The following is a 22,731-nucleotide window of genomic DNA, read 5'->3' as shown; positions in this document are numbered from 1 at the left end:
TTCTACCCCCTTCATTTTGAGCCTATATGTGTCCTTAAAGCTGAAGTGCGTCATTTGTAGGCAGCATATGGCTCAGTCTTGCTTTTGATCCATTCAACCACTCTGCCTTTTGATTGGAGGATCAATGTAAATTTAATCCATTTATATTTAAAGTAATTATCAGTGGGTAAGGAATTATTACTCCCAACTTACTGCTTTCTGGCTGTTTTGTACTTTTTTTGTTCCTTTCTTTCTCTTTTGCTCTTCTCCTTTGTGATTCAATAATTTTTCATGTTATGCTTTGATTTCCTTCTATCTGTTATGATCTTCTGTAGGTTTGTTCTTTGTGGTTGCCATGAGCTTTACATAAAACATCTTATAGAGACAACAATCTATTTTAAGCTGATAAAAACTGCAATTGCATACAAAAACTCTCTTTCTGTTCCCTTCAATCTTTTATGTTTTTATCTCACAATTTTCATCTTTTTATATTGTGTATCCATTAACAAATTATTGCAGCTATAGTTATCTTTAATACTTTCACACTTTAGCCTTTACACTAGAGATAAATGATTACCACACCATCATATTACACTATTGGAGCATTCTGAATTTGCCTATGTAGTTATTTTTACCAGTGTATTTTATATTTAATGTTTTCCTGTTACTATTTAATGTCTTTTCATTTCAGCTTGAAGAACTCTTTTCAGCACTTCTTGCAAAGCAGGTCTAGTGGTGACGAACTCCCTCAGCTTTTGTCTGTCTGGGAAAGGATAACTTTGCCTAGTAAAGTATTCTTGGTTGGCAATATTTTTTTCTTTTCAGAACTTTGAATATATCATCCCAGTCTCTCCTGACCTGCAAAGTTTCTACTGAGAAATCCACTGATAGTCTTATGGTGGTTCCCTTGCATGTGAGAAATCTATTTTTCTCTTATGGCTTTTAAAACTCTTTCTTTGTCTTTAATTTTAGATGGTTTTATTATAACATGTCTTGGAGAAAATCTTTTTGGGTTAAAACTTTTTGAGGTCCTATAAGTTTCATAAACTTGGATGCCAAATCTCACCCCATGTTTGGGACATTCTTAGCCATTATTTCTTTAAATAAGCTTTCTGCCATTTTTCTCCCTCTCTTCTCCTTCTAGACTCAAATAATATGTAGATTGTTTCTTTTATTGGTATCCTGTAATTCATATAGGCTTTCTTCACTCTTTTTCATTCTTTTTTCTTTTTGCTTCTCTGACTGTATAATTTCAAATGAGCTGCCTTCAATTTCACTAATTCTCTCTTCTGCCTTGTCAAATCTAATTTTGAAGCTCTCTATTGAAGTCTTCAGTTCAGTCATTGTGTTCTTCAGCTCTAAAATTTCTGTTTGGTTCTTTTTCCAGCCTTTCTCAGAAGTTGGGCGGGGTTACTGACCTGATTCCCTGCCTTGGCAGGCCATAGGATGTGCTCCATAGCTGTTGGCATCTCTAGCCAGGCTTCCTGGTTGGATAGGGCTGGAGGCTATGCTCAGGAGTTGGGTGGGGCCAGTGACTTGCTTCCCTGCCTGGGTGACTTGCTTCCCTGTCTGGGTTCCACAGCCTGGATGGCCTCCTGGCTGGAGGAACAAACTGGGCAGAACTGCCTATCAAGATCCCTGGCCAGACAGGGGCCCTGGTTCAGCTCTACAGATGAGCAGCGCTACTGGTGGGGTCTCCAAGTGGGTGCTGCTGCCAAAAAGAATGTGGTCTGCCAAGATTCATGCATTCATCGCTGTGAGCCCCACTCTTTCTTCGTCTCTAGCTGAATCGCCCAGTGATCTGGTGAGGCAATGCCTAAGTGGGCCTCCTGGGAAGTGTCTTGAAACACTGATGAAGCTGGATGTCCAGCTTGGCCTCTCCTTTTCCCATTGGAGAAACCGTAGGCCAGGGGGACTCCTTGCTGTAGGGCTGTGCTGGCTTGGGGGTGGGGGTGGTCAAAGTGAAGCTGCTCCTTTACCCTTCTAATGTGGTTTTTCTCAGTTTTTGTTGTCAAAGTGGGTATTTCAGCCTCACCTCTGGATTCTAGAATCTTCAAAAAAAGTGCTTGTCTATGGATAGTCACCAGTTGCTCTTTCTGTGAGGGGGGCTGAAGTTGGGAACCACCTATTTCTCCATCTCGCTAACCTATTGCTTTCATATCTCCAATGTTTCTGATGAGAATTCATCCCTTAATCTTATTGGGGGTCCTTTGTACATGATGAGTCATTTTTCTTTGGCTTCTTTCAAGATTTTCTCTTTGTGTTTGGTTTTCATCATTTCTACTGTGACGTGTGTGTGTATAGTTCCTGGAGCTTCTTCAATGTGTAGATTAATGTTTTTCATCAGATTTTGGAAGTTTTCATCCATTATTTCTTTGAATATTTGTCCTGCTCCCTTCCCCCTCTCCTCTCCTTCTGGTACTCCCATTACACTTATGTGGGAGTGCTGGATGGTGCCCCACATTTCTCTGAGGCTCTGTTCACTTTTCTTCTCTTTCCTTTGGAATGTATAATATCTCTTGATATCTTCAAGTTTTCCAATTCTTTCTTCTACTAGCTCAAATCCACCATTAAGCCCCTTAGTGAATTTTTCAATTCAGTTATTGTTCTTTTATATTTCCATGTGTTTTGTTTATTATATAATTTCTATCTCTGTATATTGATGTTCTCCATTTGATGCCATCATCTCTTGCTTCACTTCTGTGAGCATGGTTTCCTTTAATTGTCTAAATGTGTCTGTAATCCCCGCTTTGAAATCTTGGTCCTTTAACTCTGGTGCAGCTCCCTCTCACAGTCAGCATCTATTACCTGCTGTTTGCAGGGTCTACATTAAATTTCCCTCTTTCTTTGCATGTCTCATAACTTTTTATTGGAAACATGATGTTTAGATAACATATTGTAGTAACGCTGGATACTGATTCTGCCTCTCCCTCTATGGAGCTTGTAACATCCACAGCTGAGAATTAAAAATCCTGATTATTTCAAATGCATGGATGCATATAAAGATAAGCTGATGTTTATGTAAAAGATAAATATCTGTGAAGCTCAAATCACATTTTACTTCTGCCATTTAAAATTAGATGAGAAGTAAATATCACAAATATTGGAATTTGTCTGAATGACTACAGATTCCACCTAAGAACTGAAAACACTTCTGTGTTGTAATACCATTATCGAAGTTTTTCAAAGTAATCTTTCAGTAGTATTAAATTATGAGGGGGCTCACTTCTGAATTATTAACCGGTCCATTGGCTCATCAGAAAATTTCACATCCAGAAATAGTTAGTGCCAATTATAACTCCTAATAAACAAAGCAAAGGGAAAGGATCTATTGTAGTATAAACATTTCTCAGAGCAACTATTGACAATGAGGCAATTTACCAGAAAAAAAAGAATACATGAAGATATTAATCCTGTACTACTCCTTAGTTCCATAAAAATAAGCTATCTCTGAATATCAAACCCAAGAGTTTATAATTGGTATATGGCATATATTTCAAATAGCTTCAAAAGCTATGATTTTAAGAATTTTCTCTTACTTACAGAGCCCTCTAGTGGAAGAAAGGACACCAAACTGAATCTCCAGAAAAAACAACCAGGCTTTAGAAATCCCCATTTTAGTGCCCATAAATGTAAAATCTGGGCCTGGGAGACCTCTCGAGGAGAAGTCGCTGGCTCCAGGTTTCATTCCTTTCTTTACCAACAATATATTTGCTTAGAAAAAAATTTTGATGCCAGTTAGGGTAAAAAATATGGAAATAGATTTAATTTTGAATAAGAGGTACTGTTGATACAGCCCGTGGGCACATAATGACAACAATTTTTTTAAAGACTATTTTTCATCTTCAGTTTTCTTCTAGATCTTTAAGTTGTAAGTTGTCTGCTGATGAGTTTTTGTTTTGTTTAGTTTTTTAAAGGCAAAGGATATTAATATCATTGAGCATTGCTTAAATACTATTAAACCTCTCCTGCATTACTGGCTAATAAATATTCTGACCCTTAAAAAATTATTTAACAAATATTTAATTTCCTGATAAAATTTTTCCTCTAATTTTTTTCATGTATTTATTTTTAACCCACATTGCAGCAAACTTCCAATATATACAAAAGTAGACCAAAATCCCATGTACCCAGGACCTGGCTTCAACATTGATCAACTCACAGCCCAGCTTGTTTCATCTCTGCCTTTATCCACTCCACCACTCCATGTTAATTAGAAATCCTGCTAGAGTTTCTCATAAGCTGGTTAGTGAGAAATATTTCCTTTCCTCCCTACCCCATTCTCTACTGCCTAAAAGACAGAGAAATGCTGATATTAGACTCATATTTCTCTGGATCTTGCTGGTCTTCTCTCATAGTTACTCAGTATGCTTACAAAGAGCTTGCCCATCCTCTGCTGTAGCAGGTATCCCATCTTTATTGGGATTGTTTCTGTAAATGCCTTTCTTTCTCACTACACTGAAGGATGGAGGTGGTCCCTACACTGCTCTCCACACCCCATGCCTACTGACATCGGAGATCTTGGGCTTACAGCAAACTATGGAAACAACCTGACCTTTGCTTCAGGGAGCTGTTAAAAGGTATTTCTTGGCCATCTTTAGAGCATTTATGGATCTGCTCAAAAAAAGAGCTCTTTTCTCTCCTGAATTCAACTAGGAAGAGACACTTCTCGACAACCATGCTTTAACACACTCCTTCCCTCACTAGTGAGCAATGAGCTCACTGACTCCAGCACAAGAACATACACCTGTGAACACGAAGAGGTGCAGGCCCAGAGGGCATGGGTTACAGGGCAGCAAGGTGCAGGGGATCACAACCGTGCCCTCCGCTTACTGCAGTGTAGATGGAAGCAATGCTCTGAGAGGATTCAATGGGGACAAAGTGCATAAGCAAAGAATAGAAATTTGTTATAAAGGTCCTGAAATGACAGCAAGCCTCCTTGGACAGGTGGTGTTGGTGAGGGGGGTGCGAGGTGTGTGGCAGATTTGGACTGTTTCCACAACTACCTCACTACACCTGCCACCAGCGCATTACTGGGAAACCACCATAGACCAGCCTTGGACCTGCTGCTTGGACTTTACGGCGCCTCATGGACTATTGAACATTTTCAGTGTAACATGTGTGTTCTATCATTCGTAGCAAATTCTTCCTTTGTCTTCATCAAGTTCCAAGTTACAGAGCATTTCTAGGAGATAATGTGAGAATAGAACAGATACCTTTATGGCTGGATGCTGATCCCAGAGTTAATATTATGGTGCTCAGAGTGGGTAGATGTGGAATATTTGTGTCCTCACTTCAGAATTTCACATTTATGAGGCTTCTTTCTCTATGAGTAGCTACCTTTACCTCACACACCGGGATGTCCTTAACCAGCTTGTTCAAATACTGCACACAGGTGGAAAGAGCTAGTCGTCCAACAAAGTCCTTGCTGTGATATGGCTGGCTGATCTCTCTCAGCCTCGTTCGAGTTAGGTGTGACCGAGAGATTAGTTTCTCATCAGAGGAATGTGAGTGGAAGTGACGGGAGCTACTTTTAGGCCAGGATCTTGCAGCACTGCTGTGCCTCTTCCTTCATTCCATGGCTGGGCCAGACACTATGGCAATTGGCAATCTAGCTTCAACTTTGCCAATGGTAATGATGGCACAGAGCAGCAGTTCTCAAGCTTCAGTCTTCATCAGGTCACCAGGAGGGCCTGCTACAGAAACGCAGCGCCACAGCGTCCGACTCAGAAGGTCTGGAGCTGGCGGATAAGCTGCATCTCTAACAAGTTCCCAGGTGCTGCTGCTGCTGCTGCTCGTGGTACCGGAACCACCCTTTGAGAACCAGTGTCCTAGTATCAACTGGGAGCTTGTTGTGAACACGGACTCCCAGACAGAGTGAATCAGCCTCTGCACTTTAGGGACAGCTGCAGGTGATTTGTATGCACCTGAAGATGCAGCCAGAGTAGTGTTTCTAATGTAACCGTGCCGCCTCCCTAGGTAAGATGCATCAATGCCCCCTCACCCTCCACAGCTGTCGTCGTGAAATACAAATATTGCAGCATTAAATGTAATGCATTTCACGATTTGGTCCCTGCCTACTTCTCCAAATTCATTTAATATTTCCCAAGACAAATATAATCCTCAGCACAGAAGATTATTTGTAGTTGGAGAAGTTCTATCATAGAGGACATCAGAACAATGACTCGGGAAGAACCTGCAGTCCCTAAGCACAAGAGCCGCCCTGTTTACTGATATCCACACAATGGGACTGTTACTCTTGAGAAGACCCTTCCTTATGCTATAAGCTACTGTGCCTTTACCAGCCTGGCATCACCCTAACTAATGCAGTAGGATTACACCTTTCAATAGTATTATTATTGATAGAGGTAGGAGTTAGGTACATTGGGTTTTAGACATATTTTGCCATGAGTTTCTAGAACTGAATTATTTTTTCTTTTTTTTTAATTTTTTGTTTATTGTAGTAACATTGGTTTATAACATTGTGTAAATTTCAGGTGTACATCATACTTCTATTTCTGCATAGATTACATCATGTTCACCACCCAAATACTAATTACAACCCATCAACACACACATGTGCCGAATTATCCCTTTCACCCTCCTCCCTCCCCCCTTCCCCTCTGGTAACCACCAACCCAATCTCTGTCTCTATGTGTTTGTTTATTGTTGTTATTATCTACTACTTAATGAAGGAAAACATAGGGTATTTGACCTTCTCCCTCTGATTTATTTCACTTTGCATAATACCCTCAATGTCCATCCATGTTGTCACAAATGGCTGGATTTCGTTTCTTATGGCTGAGTAGTATTCCATTGTGTATATATACCACATCTTCTTTATCCATTCGTCCCTTGATGGGCACTTAGGTTGCTTCCAAGTCTTGGCTATTGTGAATAACACTGCAATGAACACAGGAGTGCATGTATCTTTACTCATTGGTGTTTTCAAGTTCTTTGGATAAATACCCAGCAGTGGAATAGCTGGATCATATGGTAGTTCTATCCTTGATTTTTTGAGGAATCTCCATACTGTTTTCCATAGTGGCTGCACCAGTTTGCACTCCCACCAGCAGTGTATGAGAGTTCCCTTCTCTCCACATCCTCTCCAACACATGTTATTTCCTGTCGTGTTAATTATAGCCATTCTGATGGGCGTGAGGTGATATCTCATTGTAGTTTTGATTTGCATTTCCCTGATAGTTAATGATTTTGAACATCTTTTCATGTGTCTGTTGGCCATCTGTATATCTTCTTTGGAGAAGTGTCTGTTCAGGTCTTTTGCCCATTTTTTAATTGAGTTGTTAGTTTTTTTGTTGTTGAGATGCATGTGTTCTTTATATATTTTGGAGATTAAGCCCTTATCAGATGTATGGTTTGCAAATATCTTCTCCCAACTGTTAGGTTGTCTTTTTGTTTTGTTGATGGTTTCCTTTGCTGTGCAGAAGCTTTTTAGTTTGATGTAGTCCCATTTATTTTTTCTATTGTTTCTCTTGTCCAGTCAGACATGGTGCTTGAAAAGATGTTGCAAAGACCGATGTCGAAGAGCATACTGCCTATGTTTTCTTCTAGAAATTTCATAGTTTCAGGTCTTACATTCAAGTCTTTAATCCATTTGGAGTTAATTTTTGTGTATGGTGTAAGGTAAGGGTCTACTTTCATTTGTTTGCATGTGGCTATCCAGTTTTCCCAACACCATTTGTTGAAGAGACTTTCTTTTCCCCATTGTATGTTCTTGGCTCCTTTGTCAAAGATTAGCTGTCCATAGATGTGTGGGTTTATTTCTGGGCTTTTGATTCTATTCCATTGATCTGTGTGTCTGTTTTTGTGCCAGTACCATGCTGTTTTGGTTACTATAGCTTTGTAGTATATTTTGAAATCAGGAAATGTGATACCTCCAGCTTTCTTCTTTTTTCTCAGGATTCGTTTAGCTGTTGGGGGTCTTTTGTTGTTCCATATAAATTTTAGGATTCTTTGTTCTATTTGTGTGAAAAATGTTGTTGGAACTTTGATAGGGATTGCATTGAATCTATAGATTGCTTTAGGAAGTATGGACATCTTAACTATGTTAATTATTCCAATCAAGAGCATGGAATATCATCTATTTCTTTGTGTCTTCTTCAATTTCTTTCAGCAATGTTTTATAGTTTTTGGTGTACAGATCTTTCACCTCTTTGGTTAAGTTTATTCCTAGGTATTTTATTCTTTTTGTTGCAATTGTAAATGGGATGGTATTCTTAATTTCTCTTTCTGGTACTTCGTTGTTAGTGTATAGAAATGCAACTGATTTTTGTATGTTGATTTTGTATCCTGCAACTTTACCATATTCATTTATTACTTCTAAAAGTTTTCTGGTGGATTCTTTAGGGTTTTATATATATAAAATCATGTCATCTGCAAATAGTGACAGTTTCACTTCTTCCTTTCCAATTTGGATCCCTTTGATTTCTTTCTCTTGCCTGATTGCTCTGGCTAGGACTTCCAGTACTATGTTAAATAGGAGTGGTGACAGTGGGCATCCTTGTCTCATTCCTGTTCTTAGAGGGATAGGTTTCAGTTTTTCACCATTGAGGATGATATTAGCTGTGGGTTTCTCATATATGGACTTTATTATGTTGAGGTACTTTCCTTGTATAATCTTTTTATTCAGAGTTTTTATCATAAATGGATGCTGTATCTTGTCAAATGCATTCTCTGCATCTATTGAGATGATCATGTGATTTTTATTCTTCATTTTATTAATATGGTGTATTACATTGATTGATTTGTGAATGTTGAACCATCCCTGCATACCTGGAATAAATCCCATTTGATCATGGTGTATAATCTTTTTAATGTATTTGTTGTATGCGATTTGCTAGTATTTTGTTGAGGATTTTGGCATCAATGTTCATCAGTGATATTGGCCTGTAATTTTCTTTTTTTTGTGTTTTCCTTGTCTAGTTTTGGTATCAGGGTAATGTCGGCTTTGTAGAATGAGTTAGGGAGCTTCCCCTCCTCCTCAATTTTTTGGAAGAGTTTGAGAAGGATAGGTATTAAGTCTTCTTTGAATGTTTGGTAGAATTCACCAGGGAAGCCGTCTGGTCCTGGACTTTTATTTTGGGGGAGGTTTTTGATTTCTGTTTCGATCCCCTTACTGGTGATTGGTCTATTCAAATTCTCTACTTCTTCTTGATCCAGTTTTGGAAGGTTGTATGATTCTAAGAATTTATCCATTTCTTCCAGATTGTCGAATTGGTTGGCATATAGCTTTTCATAGTATTCTCTTATAATCTTTTGTATTTCTGAGGTGTCTGTTGTAATTTCTCCTCTCATTTCTGATTTTACTTACTTGTGCCTTCTCTCTTTTTTTCTTGGTGAGTCTAGCTAAAAGTTTGTCAATTTTGTTTATCTTTTCAAAGAACCAGCTCTTGGTTTTGTTAATTTTTTCTATTGTTTTTTTGGTCTCTATTTCATTTATTTCTGCTCTGATTTTTATTATTTCCCTTCTTCTACTGATTTTGGGCTTTGTTTGTTCTTCTTTTTCCAGTTCCTTTCGGTGCATTGCTAGATTGTTTATTTGAGATTTTTCTTGTTTGTTGAGATAGGCCTGTATTGCTGTAAACTTCATCTTAGAACCGCTTTTGCTGTATCCCATAAATTCTGGCATGTCGTATTTTCATTTTCTTTTGTCTCCAGGTATTTTTTTATTTCCTCTTTGATTTCTTCATTGACCCAGTCGTTGTTCAGTAGCATTTTGTTTAATCTCCATGTATTTGTGGCTTTTCTGATTTTCTTCCTATAGTTGATTTCTAGTTTCATACCATTGTGGTCCGAAAAGATGCTTGGTATTATTTCGGTCTTCTTAAATTTATGGAGACTTGTTTTGTGGCCTAATATGTGATCAATCCTGGAGAGTGTTCCATGTGCATTTGAAAAGAATGTGTAGTCTTTGGTTTTTGGATGGAATGCTCTGTATATATCTACTAGGTCCATCTGTTCTAGTGTGTCATTGAAGGCCAATGTTTCCTTATTGATCTTCTGTTTGGATGATCTATCCATTGGTGTAAGTGGAGTGTTAAAGTCCCCTACTATTATTGTGTTACTGTCTATTTCTCTTTTTATGTCTGTTAATAATTGCTTTATATATTTAGGTGCACCTACATTGGGTGCGTAGATATTTACATGTGTTATATCCTCTTGTTGGATTGTTCCCTTGATCGTTATGTAATGCCCTTCTTTGTCTCTTTTTACAGTTTTTGTTTTAAAGTCTATTTTGTCTAATATGAGTACTGCTACCCCAGCTTTCTTTTCATTGCCATTTGTGAGGAGTATCTTTTTCCATCCCTTCACTTTCAGTTTGTGAGTGTCTTTAGGTCTGAAGTGTGTGTCTTCTATGCAGCATATATATGGGTCTTGTTTTTCTATCCAATCAGTCACCCTATGCCTTTTAATTGGAGCATTTAGTCCATTGAGGTTTAAAGTAGCTATTGATAAGTATGTACTTATTACCATTTTTTAACTTTTTCTTTCTCAGTGTTTTAGTAGTCCTTCTCTGTTCCTTTCTTCTTATATACAGAATTGATGGTCTCTTTAGTTTAACCTCTGTCTGAAAGCTCTACTCTTTAACTCCTCTCCTCCCTCCTTTTATGTTTTTGATATCATATCTAACCTCTTTTTTGTGTATTTGTATCTATTATGTTCTTATCATGGAAATAGATAATTTTTCCTATTTGTGGTCTTCTCTTTTCCCCTTAAATCAGTCCCTTTAACATTTCTTGTAGCACTGGTTTCTTGGTGACAAACTCCTTTAATTTTTGCTTGTCTGGAAAATTTTTGATCTCTCCTACTGTTTTGAATGATAACGTTGCTGGGTAGAGTATTCTTGGCTGTAAGTTTTTTCCTTTTAGCTCTTTAAATATATCATGCCACTCTCTTTTAGCCTGTGAGGTTTCTGCTGAGAAGTCAGCTGATAGCCTTATGGGGTTTCCTTTGTATGTAACTTGACTTTCTCTTGCAGCTTTTAGGATTCTCTCTTTATCTTTAATTCTGGACAGTTTGATTATGATGTGTCGTCTTGGTGTGGGCTTCTTTGGGTTTATCTTGTTTGGGGCTCTCCGTGCTTCCTGTACCTGGATGTCTGTTTCCTTCCTTAGGTTAGGGAAGTTTTCATCTATTATTTCTTGAAATAGATTCTCTGCCCCTTTGTCTCTCTCTTCTCCTTCCGGGACACCTATAACACAGATGTTAGTGTGCTTTATGTTGTCCCACAGGTCCTTTAGACTGTCCTTACTCTTTTTAATTCTTTTCTCTTTTACCTGTTCAGCTTGGGTAATTTCTTCTAGTCTTCCGTCCAGCTAGCAGATCCATTCTTCTGTATCCTCTACTCAGCTTTTGAGTCCATCTAGTGAATTTTTCATTTCCAGTATCGTATTCTTCATTTCTGATTGGTTCTTTTTTATATCTTCCCTTTCTTTGTTGACATTCTCACTGAGTACATCTATTCTTCTCCCCATATCAGTGAGCATCCTTAACACTCTTAGTTTGAACTCTCTGTTGGGTAGGTTGCTCATTTCTCTTTCACTTAGTTTCTTTTCTGGGGTTTTGTCCTGTTCCCTTACTTGGAATGTATTCCTTTGCCTCCTCATTTTGCCTCTTTCCCTGTGCTTGTGTCTACATATTAGGTAGGTCAGCTACGTCTCCTGCTCTTGGATAGGTGACCTTATGTAAGTGATGCCTTAGGAGGCCTGCAGTGTGCTTCCCTCAGTTCTCAATGTTCCAGGGGTGACCCCTATGTGGGCTACGTGTGTCCTTCTGTTATGGTCTGTTTGCTCTCCCTGTAGGCGCCCAGGGAGGCCGAGTTATGCTCCTGGCCAGCTGTTGTAATGCTCAGCTACTTGTAGTTGTTGTGGGCCCTTCAGTCTCTTTATCAGGTGTGGGGAGCCCCAGCACAGTTGGCTGCAAGTTCTAATACCACATTTGTGTTGCAGTATTTCTTTTAAGTGAGTAGGCCCCCAGCATGGCAGGTTGTTAGGCTCAGGGCCTTACAATTGCTGTAAGCCTCTAGCCTATTAGGTCTCTTCTCAGCTCTCTGAGGATTGCAGCTGGGTGAGGCTGGCCTCAGGCACAGGAGCACCCAACTGTTTCAGGCTTTGGAAGGTGGGGCAAACCCCCTATGTGGGTCTTTGAGAAGCACAAGTCTTCTGCAGCTGACAAGCCCTGCTGCCCACAGTTCCACACACACAGTCAACACAGTCCTGCTCCATGTGCACGCCCCGACCTCCCAAAGTGGACCCAGTCTCTCCACTGCAGGAGCCCCACACACTCCACCACTGCCCCACACTCTCCACCCGCTCCTTGTGCACGCCCAGCCCCACTGAAGTCAGCTCATTTGCCAGGCTGCAGAGAATCCAGTCACCAATCTGTGCAGGCCCACAAGTTGCCTGAGGGCTTGTTGTTGGGTGGGGCCAGGCTCTAGGGTGGGCTGCCTGCCCTGGCTGAGCTGGATTAAATCACTGCTCTAGCGGGTGGGGCAGACCCTGGGCTAGCAGGCCTCAGGGAGAACTCCAATGGCGTCTGTGTCAGCACACCCACACCAGGCCACAACAATGGCCGCCGCCAATGTCCCAGTCCCTAGAGAGGTCTCACCTCTCACCGAGATGCACTCAGGGCCTATTAAGTGAGTCTCTTTTCACCAAAGCACTGTGCACCTTTCTTTCTGGTGACTTTAGGTTGCTTTCTGAAATGGGTGAGTTTGCGCATGGGCCCTTTAAGAGCCGGTTTTAATTTCTTTGTGAACCAGGTTTTCTGGGGGTACTCCCCAAAGTTTTAGTAGCAGGAAAAGTCAGATATTCTGCCACCTGTCTCAATTGCACTGAGTCCACAAAATACCCACAGCAAGGGTGCTCCCCCGCTCAGGGCTCCTCCAGGGAGGCTGCGGACCTGTGGCCTGCTCCCCGGTGGCCGTGAGGTGCTGCAGCTTGTGAAGGTGGCATTTTTTCTCTCCAGAAGGGAGTTTCTGCCTCTTCCACCGCAATTAGGATTGTCCTTTGTTGTTATCCAGTTTTCAGTTCTGTCTCAGGGGTAGTTTTTCCATGAGTAGTTGTAAATGGGCTGTGTCCACGGGAGGAGGTGAGTTCAGAGTCTGCCTTCGCCGCCGTCTTGACTTCCTCCTCCTATCTCTGAATTATTTTTTAGACTCTCACACCAATTGCATGAGCTAAGGAATATTGATCACTAAGTTCCCAGTAACTAGTAGCTATTGTTGCTAGCCTAGTCAATGCAGAGACAATGCAGAGTAAAGCTGTATTTTAAAGATCCACCTAAAAGTTTTCATATAGATCACCATGTTTCCCTCCAAACATACTTCTCTTCTGCATTCTAGTTTTCACTCAACTGCATTTTCAAATATTAGTGAAACTGGAAAACTGACCGTTATCTAGACTTCTTTATCTCCCTCACTTCCTACAAACAGTCACTAAGTCCTATTTTATTTCCCCAAATCCTTTGCAAACTGTCCAATTTTCTTGGTCTCCACCCTCCCCTGCCAATGTCTTAGTTAAAGCCTCAACAAGTCTTGTCTGGACTATCCAAATTAAGAAATAATTGATGACCTGGCCTCCAGGCTTGCCCCATTTTATTTACTCCTGTTTGTGTGGCTAGAATTTTTTTTCTCTTCTAAACCTGCCAACTTCCTGTTAAAAAGGCTTCAAAGTTTCCTAGTGTTCTCATTAGGACTTTAAACTATTCTCACTATATGGTCCTCATATCGTAGCATTATTCTCACTATACGGTCCACGTATTATAGCATTATTCTCACTATACGGTCCATGTATTATAGCATTATTCTCACTATACGGTCCACATTCGTAGCATTATTCTCACTATATGGTCCGCGTATTCTAGCATTATTCTCACTATACGGTCCACGTATTATATCATTATTCTCACTATACGGTCCACGTATCGTAGCATTATTTACACTATACGGTCTGCATAGCATAGCATTAAGCACAGGATGCATCAGGATTAGTCCAGCCTACTTCAGATCCTTCTCTCAGCCCCCAATACCCATCTGTGTCTCACTGCAAAGGATTATTTTTACTTTCCCTATTATATCATGTTCTTTCATGCTTTGAAGTCCTTGTACATGTTTTCTAGACTGTCCTCCTGCCCCTTTTTTCCTCAATAACAGGAGGAAGATATAAAGTTATTAAATGCAGTGTAAGATGACAATGGTGATGGTGCTCCAGAGGGAAGGATCACATCTGACACCACACCCAGAAATGCCCTGTCTCTATCCAGGTGGAGGAGACCAGGAAGGGCCGCCCCAAAACCCACAGAGCTGTGTGCTCAGAGATCCTCGTGGGAGAGATCTCAAAGCACCCCCAGGTCAAAGAAGATCACTAGGAATGCAATGCAGAGAGAGATACAAAGGCATGTGTGGGGGGGCTGGGGTCATAGGAGAATGCCAGATCCTAGAAGAGCTTCCAGACCACGTCAAGCTCTTTGGTCAATGTCCTAAGAGAAGAGGAAGTCAGTGAGTTATATCAAGTGGCAAATATGTGCTGGATAATGTGTATTGACAGTCATCATTCATTTCTCTCCCTCTATCCTCTCCTCCAAGTGAAGAACCTGGAGGACACATTCCGTAGTCTCCCTTGTAGCCAGGCTTCAAGGTGATGCATAGAAGTGGGATTGGGAGGCTGGGGAGGTGAGCTCTTGCAGGGACTAGACCCCACAGGCTTCCTGCTGCTGGGACAGCTGTGGTGCTGCTAGCGCTGCCTACAGCTGTCACCTGTGAGGACCCACTCTTTGTCTATGGGGCAGCAGCTACTGTCAGACATCTAGGTCACAGCTGTGGTGGAGTGACCCTAACTTCTGCTTTCCAGGTCTTCCAACAATCCTGAAAGACCTTAATCTCTGTATTAAGTCTTTTTTTATCTTGAGTTGTTTATGTTTCCTGCAATGGATGCTGGCTAATACTCAATCAATTAGATTTCATTTTATAAAGATGAGTATGGCAGCAGAATGCAAAACAGATCAGAAATGAGTAGGAAGGAAGGGAGAAAGACCAGTTAGGAAGTTGCTGAGCAGTCCTGGTAAGAGTTGATAACAATTCCTACCTGTGGGGGTGTGGCAGTGGAATGGAGGAGGAGGATGGATTCCTGAGCTATTGGCAGACAAAATTAGCATAAATTGGGACTGACCGGGTGTGACAGTAAGGGAGGGGCAGGTTTCAAGGATGCTGGACAAGCAATATGCTTGTCACCGAGACAAGGGGGGAACACGATGAGCTCAGCTTTAGAGGTGTTGAGTTTAAGGTTTTGTTGAGTCTTGAAAGTGGAAATGTTATATAGATAGTGCTATATGCCCATTTTTGTAGCTCAGAGGAGAGATCAATATCTGATACAAATCTGAGAATTATCAACAGTTGAAGGCTGGCGTAGGGGAGAAGGATAAATGCAGACAGAGAAATAGTGCCAATGGGCTGCTGTGTAATGAATCCAAACCTATTGTTCTGTCTTTATCTGCCTTTATCTCTACAATCAGCAATCCACATTGGTGGCCACTATTCTTTCTGAAACTCTTTTTCTTCCTCCTGTCTATCCTAAGCATTCATGTCCACGGAATTTAATTCAGGGTTTTTACTTGCTCTGCTCCTCACTGAAACGCTAGTATTCCACAGGATTGCAAGCTTGGCCTCTGCCCTGCTCCCACATGTGATGGCCTCCAGACCACCAGCAACACCTCTGTCATTAATCAAAGCTGAGCTTATTGGTTTGTGTCACCAGGAGAGAGCACACCTTGAGAACCATGATCTGCTGCAGTAAGAGGGCATAAGGGGCTTATCACAGGATTTGGGCTTGTGCTGGGTGATTTGGGGTAGGGTTCAAAGAATGCACTGGGTTGGGCAGTGTTGACAGCTGGGGAAATTCCATGATTGCTGTCTCCATGATTCTACCCACAGAGCAGAAGGAACAGAGCACGGCTGAAGTGATAAAGATGTGCTAGTTTGTAATACTAGTCAGAAAAGGGGGATGTCTGGCCATTGTATGGTTTGGCTGGCAGTGGTCTTTTTCTGTCATCACTACAGTGGCCTTGCCTGTGCTGGTGTCATGTCCTGTCCTGTTAGAGCTGCCCAGCTCCAAGCTGACAGTGCCCAGGGCTGCATTTTCTTTCACACACACCATAGACACTCACTGGCCAGTCTCACCCCTTGCATGGCTTAATAGCCATCTGTGCTGAAGAGTTCTAAATCAAATCCAAATGGTCTGCCCAGCTCCACTCTTGTGACTGCACCCTCTGCTGGATATTTCAAGTTAATCAGTCCCAGAGAGAACTAATCATCTCCTGCAGTTACTCCCAAGACTTCCTGCGACGCGACCCTCAACTCTACACAAGGGCAGCTGCACAGACATCCACTCTACCCAACTTCCCAGTTTCCTGGGCACGATCTGCACTTTAGGACTCCATGAAGTGACACACGCCTGAGCCCCGTCTGGAGTGCCTTCTCCTGGCCTCGGTGCCTGGAACGCCTCTGCTCATTCTCCACAACCCAGGCTGCCATACCTCCCACACCCAGTTTCCTCAACACCCCTCAGAGCGCAGTGCTCCCCCAGGCCCCACACTTGCGTATGCTCATGATGCTTCATTGTGGCCTGTTGACCTGACAGCCTCTGCCCTGAGAATGGGAGCCCCGAGAGGGCAGGGAATGCCTCATTTCTCTGTTTTCTTCCACTTAGAACATTACCTAGGTCATGGGAGGTGCCAAATGAAAGAACAGAAATGTTCCCAACCAAGTAGGATTTTCTCATCCAGGATGTTCAGTTTGTGAATCCGTTGCACTCTGTCCCAGTGAATCCCAACCTGACCTTGGAAGCTTCTCGCAGCCTGAATTCTTTGGGTTGGTCAAGTTCCTCTATGCATTTGCCCCAACCTACCTTTCTGGCATTATTCCCAACAACTTCCCTATACGCACAAATTTTCAGCTAACTTGACTCCCCTTTATTTAAAACTCCCCAATCCTCTCAGGACATCTACCCCTGGGATCATGGCCTGCCAACTCAGCCCTCCGCTCCATGCATCCACGCCCAGGTCCAAAACCACCATTGGAGGCACTTTCTGCGTAGCACAATCTTGGAGTGTGCCTCCACTTCCCTGACTTCCTCTCGTTCCTCTCTTCTAGGCAATAAGGAACCAGACTGTGTCTAATGAGTCCTTCTATGTTTTACAATATTTAACCATGGCATTTAAAACATATCAAGTACTCAGTAAGCACAATACTTTATAGTAAAGACCTTTCAATACATCATACATTTCAATACATTTCAATACATCAAGTGACATCAAATGTCACTTTCTTATAATACGTTTCACCCTGTTTTATGATAATAGGGTTTCATAATGGTGATCTTGAGTCTACTGGAAAACACTGAAGTACTTTCTCAATTATCAATAAATTGCAGTTATAATCAATGTAAGTGTGATTTTTAGTTTTTTTTTTTTTGATACATTATATGTTTACATTCTTGGAAAAATTAATTAAGGCCACACTGTAGGATTGGGATTAGATTTTTCTGGAAGCTAAAGAAATTTAAAAGTTAATTTTTTAAGAGTACCGAGCCAGCAGATGGCAGTAGTTTCATACAATTTTGGAGTAAAGGCTGCTGTTCGTGTTTGTGACCAGATCTGAGCTGAAGCTGCCTTTTTTCAGAAAGCTTCGATGTTATGTATACTGCAGGTAATTTTCCTAATGTAATTGTGTAGCACTAAATTAGGGAAGAGCACCAGTCAAGCTACATAGTTGTTCATTATTTGTTCAGTTTCCATTATCTGGCAACTAAATTAAATGATTAAAACCCACTTATGTTCTAACTTTGCAATATTTACCATTAGTGTCTGCATGAAATCATATTATCTATCAAAATAAGCAATTGGACTTGTGCACAACAGTGCATACCAGAGTTGTCTCCAAATATACTGTTTCTGCTAAGGGAGTTAGTGATTCAGCTGTACATTATGTAAAATTTGGGGAAATAATCATAAGAAAATATATATGTCCTGGGAATTCCAAGAGATCTAGAGGGTCTTGTTGTGATCATTTATCCTATTATTGATGTCTTAATTCTCAAATAATCTGGACCCAGTATAAAATATATCATAACAAAGCAGTTAATAAATATTTTAAAAATATTTAGTAATAATGGCAATGCTATACCCTTAAAGAACTTGCCCGATTTGAGTCATTGAAATCACAAAATCAAAAAGTGGAGTTCTGGTCCTTCACGACGGATGATGTATTTTTCCCTAAACTGTGGGAAGCATTAGGCAGATAAGTCAGTCTAGTTCATCACTCTTCTAGATTGCCTGGAATAGCACTCACCCACCCCGTAAATGTTGGTGTAACCACAGGACCAGGAATGGAATTTGTCACCCCAAAATATTACTCTTTTGGCATAAGAATTCTTTTAGGCTGATTATTTTTAAGAAATAGCAGACACAGGGAAAAACTCTGAAAACCTAATAGCAGTTACCCATTTGTGAGGGAAATTTACATTTATAAGAGAAATCTCCATTTGTAAGAGTGCCTTCCTCTCTGTGCAGGAAGGAAAGAATGACAAAACCTCTAGAAACTCTTACCAATGGAAAAGGCAGTGACTTGAATCTGCACAGCAACTTTGCGCTCGTTTACTGTGCTGACCTCATCTTAACAACATTAAGACCGTTTTTCAGGACAGTGAACCAGCCAGGACCATGTGCAGAAGAGAAAATTTTGATCCGCCAATCAAATCTCATCCTGCCAGCGCTTCCGAATACCAGCCTGCCCTCCCTGATCCCTTAAACCTTACTCGATACCCTGGATGGAGGAGACATTCTTGAGAGCCTGGCCTCCTGTCTCCTTGCTGATGGATTGCTTAATAAACTTTCTTTTCTCAAAAACCAGCATACACAGTATCAGCTTCTGTGTGCACGGGTGGAGAGAGCCCTCGCTTGAGTAACACTGGCATGTATAAACCTTTCATTCTAGGCTCTATTTTCTTCTCATCTATGTGCCTTCCCTGGTAGATTTTACTTACTTTTCTAGCTTCGTTACCAGCTTAACCTGAATTAAACTGAAAAAAATTTTTTTTTTAATTTTCTTTTTTTTTTCCTGCAATTAGGGGTATTTTGTTTGGGGAGGGGTTGTTGCCATATGACTAGATGCAGAAAATTATATTATTTTTACCCTGTCAGTCTGATCAGAGATACATCTAACCTAATTGTCTTAATTTTACATTTCTTTGTCTATATAGGACTTCAACATTTTTCCATGAGGTTACTGAGCACATATCTGTTTAAATTCATGCATATGTAAATATATCTTTGTCACATTGAAATTAAAACAAAATCAATGGATGGTTAAGCAGAATAGAGAAGTAGTGAACTAGAAGGTGAATCTGTATACATTTCTAAGACCAAAACACAAAAGAAAATAAATGGGGGTGGGGGGGGACGGGGAATAAAATTGAGGTCCAAAGATATGGAGGGCAGAGTGGGAAGGCCCGACACATATCTACTCAAAGTCTTCATAGGAGCTAATGGAGAAAATGGGAGAGAGATAATATTTAAAGGAACAATGTTGAGAGTATTCCAAAAGTAGTAAAAATATTAATTTTCAAATTTATCCAAGATCCTACCTAGCTTGATAAAGCAAAAGAAATCTACAATTGGGATACTTGAAACTTCAGAAGACACCAAACACAAAGTAAAGATCTTAGTAGCAGCTTGAAAGAAAAAGCAGTTTTCCTTGAAAAAACAAAAAAGCCTGGCAGCTGACTTCTGAACAGCAGAAGCTCTGTGAACTCTGAGTTCACAACGTAACAGTGTTCTTAAGACACTGAGAGAAAGTAACTGTCAACCTGCAGTTCTCAACGTAAGAGAAAGGAAGACAAAAGCAAGGGTGAAATAAACGTAGTCTCAGGTCACAAAAGTGGGGCAAGTTTGATGCCGTAAAACACTACAGAAATTTTAGATGTTATCCTCTAGGAAAAAGAAAAATGAGCCCAGGCAGAAGTCTGAGACAGAAGAAGGAAGGTGAGCAAAGGTGAAAGACTTGTGGGCAAATAAAGCCAGGTGCAAACATGTGGTGGCGCGTTTCGTTTGTCACATGGACCAGAAACTGCTGCTGGCAGTAGGTGTCCTGTGCACAAGCCTAAACATCCTGCAGTGACAGACATAGCTCAGGACAATGAGTTGTCCTGCTCCTGCTGCCAAGAATGCTGCCACTAAGAATCACGCATCTAAGCAAAGGAGCCTCAACAGACCCAGCGATGTTTAAGTAGTGAGATAAGAACAAAACTCATACACCACTGGAAAGCGTGTCTGTCAGAGGAGCTAAGTTATATCAAGCCACCTAGGATCTCTGTTTGGGGGAAGAGGAAAGATATTTGATGATAGAGGAAAAGTTAGCTGCTACATTTGTAGAATCCCTTTCCCTATGAGGCTCTGAGATCACTTCTGCCCAAGACGCAGTCATGCAAGATTTGGCACAACTAATACAAGTGGGACGCCTATTCTTTGATTAGTATATCATTTATTTTTCCTAATTTCAACAGATCTGTCTCCTTATGTCTTAGATATGTATGTCTAAATAATAAAAAATGTATTTTCTATCTGCACGTGTGGTTTGATTAAATGGTACATCATGGTTTGGAGGTCCATTCTAATTCATTCTGTTTGTGGATAAATCTCAACTTGTTTCTACGTTCCTATGTTGTGCTCTATATTTGTTCCACTTTCTGCTTCTTTTTATTCTCATCATTTGCCTTTTTATAATTGATTATTTATCTTATTCCTTTTTCTACCCTTCACGCTTGAAAGTTATATACTGTATTTGTTTTATTTGAAAGATATATTGTGTAATTTCCCCATATAAAGGATATTCCATAACTAATCATCACTCTCCTGAAAATAAAATAATCTAGTCACCTCGTTCTGACTCGCACAGCATTGCTGGTATTTCAGTTCTCACCTTTTAAAAATAAAACAGAGTAGACAGTATTATTATTTAATACAGAAAATGTGCGTTTGATTTATTTATCTTTTACTAATTTCCCTTCTCATCATTTTTTCTTGCATCAGACCTTTTTACTAGCATCAGTTTCTTTCTTTTTCAAGTATTTTCTTTAGAAATTACTTTGAAAATATTTCTTTTCATAAACTCAGTTTTTCTTGAGCTCCAAATATTTTCTGTTAACTCTTCAGACTCCTGTTTCCACTTATCTCTACTGCTAAGTCTGGCAACAATTTTACTGTCAATCTTTTGTAAGTGTTCTCTGTTTCATCTCCAGCTGTTGTAAAGGTATGTTTTTGTCATTGGTACTGTAAGATTTCACTAAAATGTGTATAGATTTGGATTTATTTTATCTTATGTCGTGTAAACTATGGTCTCTGTGTTTTAACAGCTCTGACCAATTCTCAGCCATAATCCCCTTAAATATTGTCAGTCCTTCATTCTCTCTTTTCTTCTGTAACACTGAATAAGTTTTTGCTAGATCTTCTCACCCTTTTCTCCATGTCACTTAATCTCTCACCTCTTTCCCATCGTCTCATACATCTGTGCTATACTTTAACTTTAGGTCGGTCATTTATATCTTACTTTACCCCCCCCCAATTAATTCTCTATTTTCTACTTTGTCTAATGTGTTTTCATTGTGTTTTTAATTTAAATAAGTGTATATTGAGCACTGTATATTGTATAACTGTATTTCACCATTCATAAAATTTTATTTCTTTTTTTTCTGATCTTCCTGCTAAGTGCTTATATTTTTGTCTGTTGCCCATTTTACAGATTCTATCTGTTATTGCTTTAGATATTTTGCATAATTGTATTTTCTATCTGAAAATCTAATAACTTAAGTTTTTGAGGATGAATTTGACGTTTGCCGTTTCTCTTTTGGAGAAAGGCATGCGTATGTCTCCTCCTGGGGTTTGATGACCTTGTAGTTCTTCTGCCACTAGAGAGCCCAAGCAGGGATGCTTTCCTGCAGAGTGGACTTACGTTTGCTTCTGCTGGACCACAGAGGCAACACCAACCCTGGGACAACTTTGGTCCCGATAGTCTGGGCTGATGGGGTTCTCATTTCAGCCCCTCCGGACTTAGTCTCAACGTTACCACACTTTTATTTCCATTTGTCCAACAGAATAAACCTGCCTTTGCTTTGACTGGTTCATTTTGAGGTCACAAACTTCCTGTGTGGTTTTGTGGGTGGTTGTGACTACCTTGGAGGTTTCTATCACTTCTGTGGGTCCAGTGTTTCACTAAACGTGTGCATTTCTAAGACCTGGTCTTCCTTATTGCTGAAAGGGAGTGTCTTAGCTACTCACGGCCCTAGGTTCTTCTGTGTAAGTGTTAGAATATGCTTCTGGGTTCAGTTTCTTTCTTTCTGAAGTCTACATACTTTAATAATTCTTCATTGAGCATCTGTGCACTATAAAATATTTCAATTTACATCTGAAAATGTCTGTTTTACTCTCAAAATAAAAATAGGGTTTTATTTTGAATAATATGTTGTCTAGAATAAGAGTTGTTCGTTCAGACTAGTCTTTGCTTCTGATACTCTCATTAAATTAGTTTTGAACCTTTTCTTTTCAGTCACTATTCCTCTTAAACTCTCTTTCATATTTTAATCTCTTAACAGTTACATACTGCATTCTGGGCTGTCTTCGTCTGCGGGGGCTGCTAAACCAAAATACCACACTGGGCGGCTTAGACCACAGAATTTATTTCTT

This window comes from Diceros bicornis, chromosome 16 (assembly GCF_020826845.1).
Source record: "Diceros bicornis minor isolate mBicDic1 chromosome 16, mDicBic1.mat.cur, whole genome shotgun sequence".
NCBI lineage: Eukaryota > Metazoa > Chordata > Mammalia > Perissodactyla > Rhinocerotidae > Diceros > Diceros bicornis.
Note: the sequence above shows the minus strand (reverse complement) of the source record.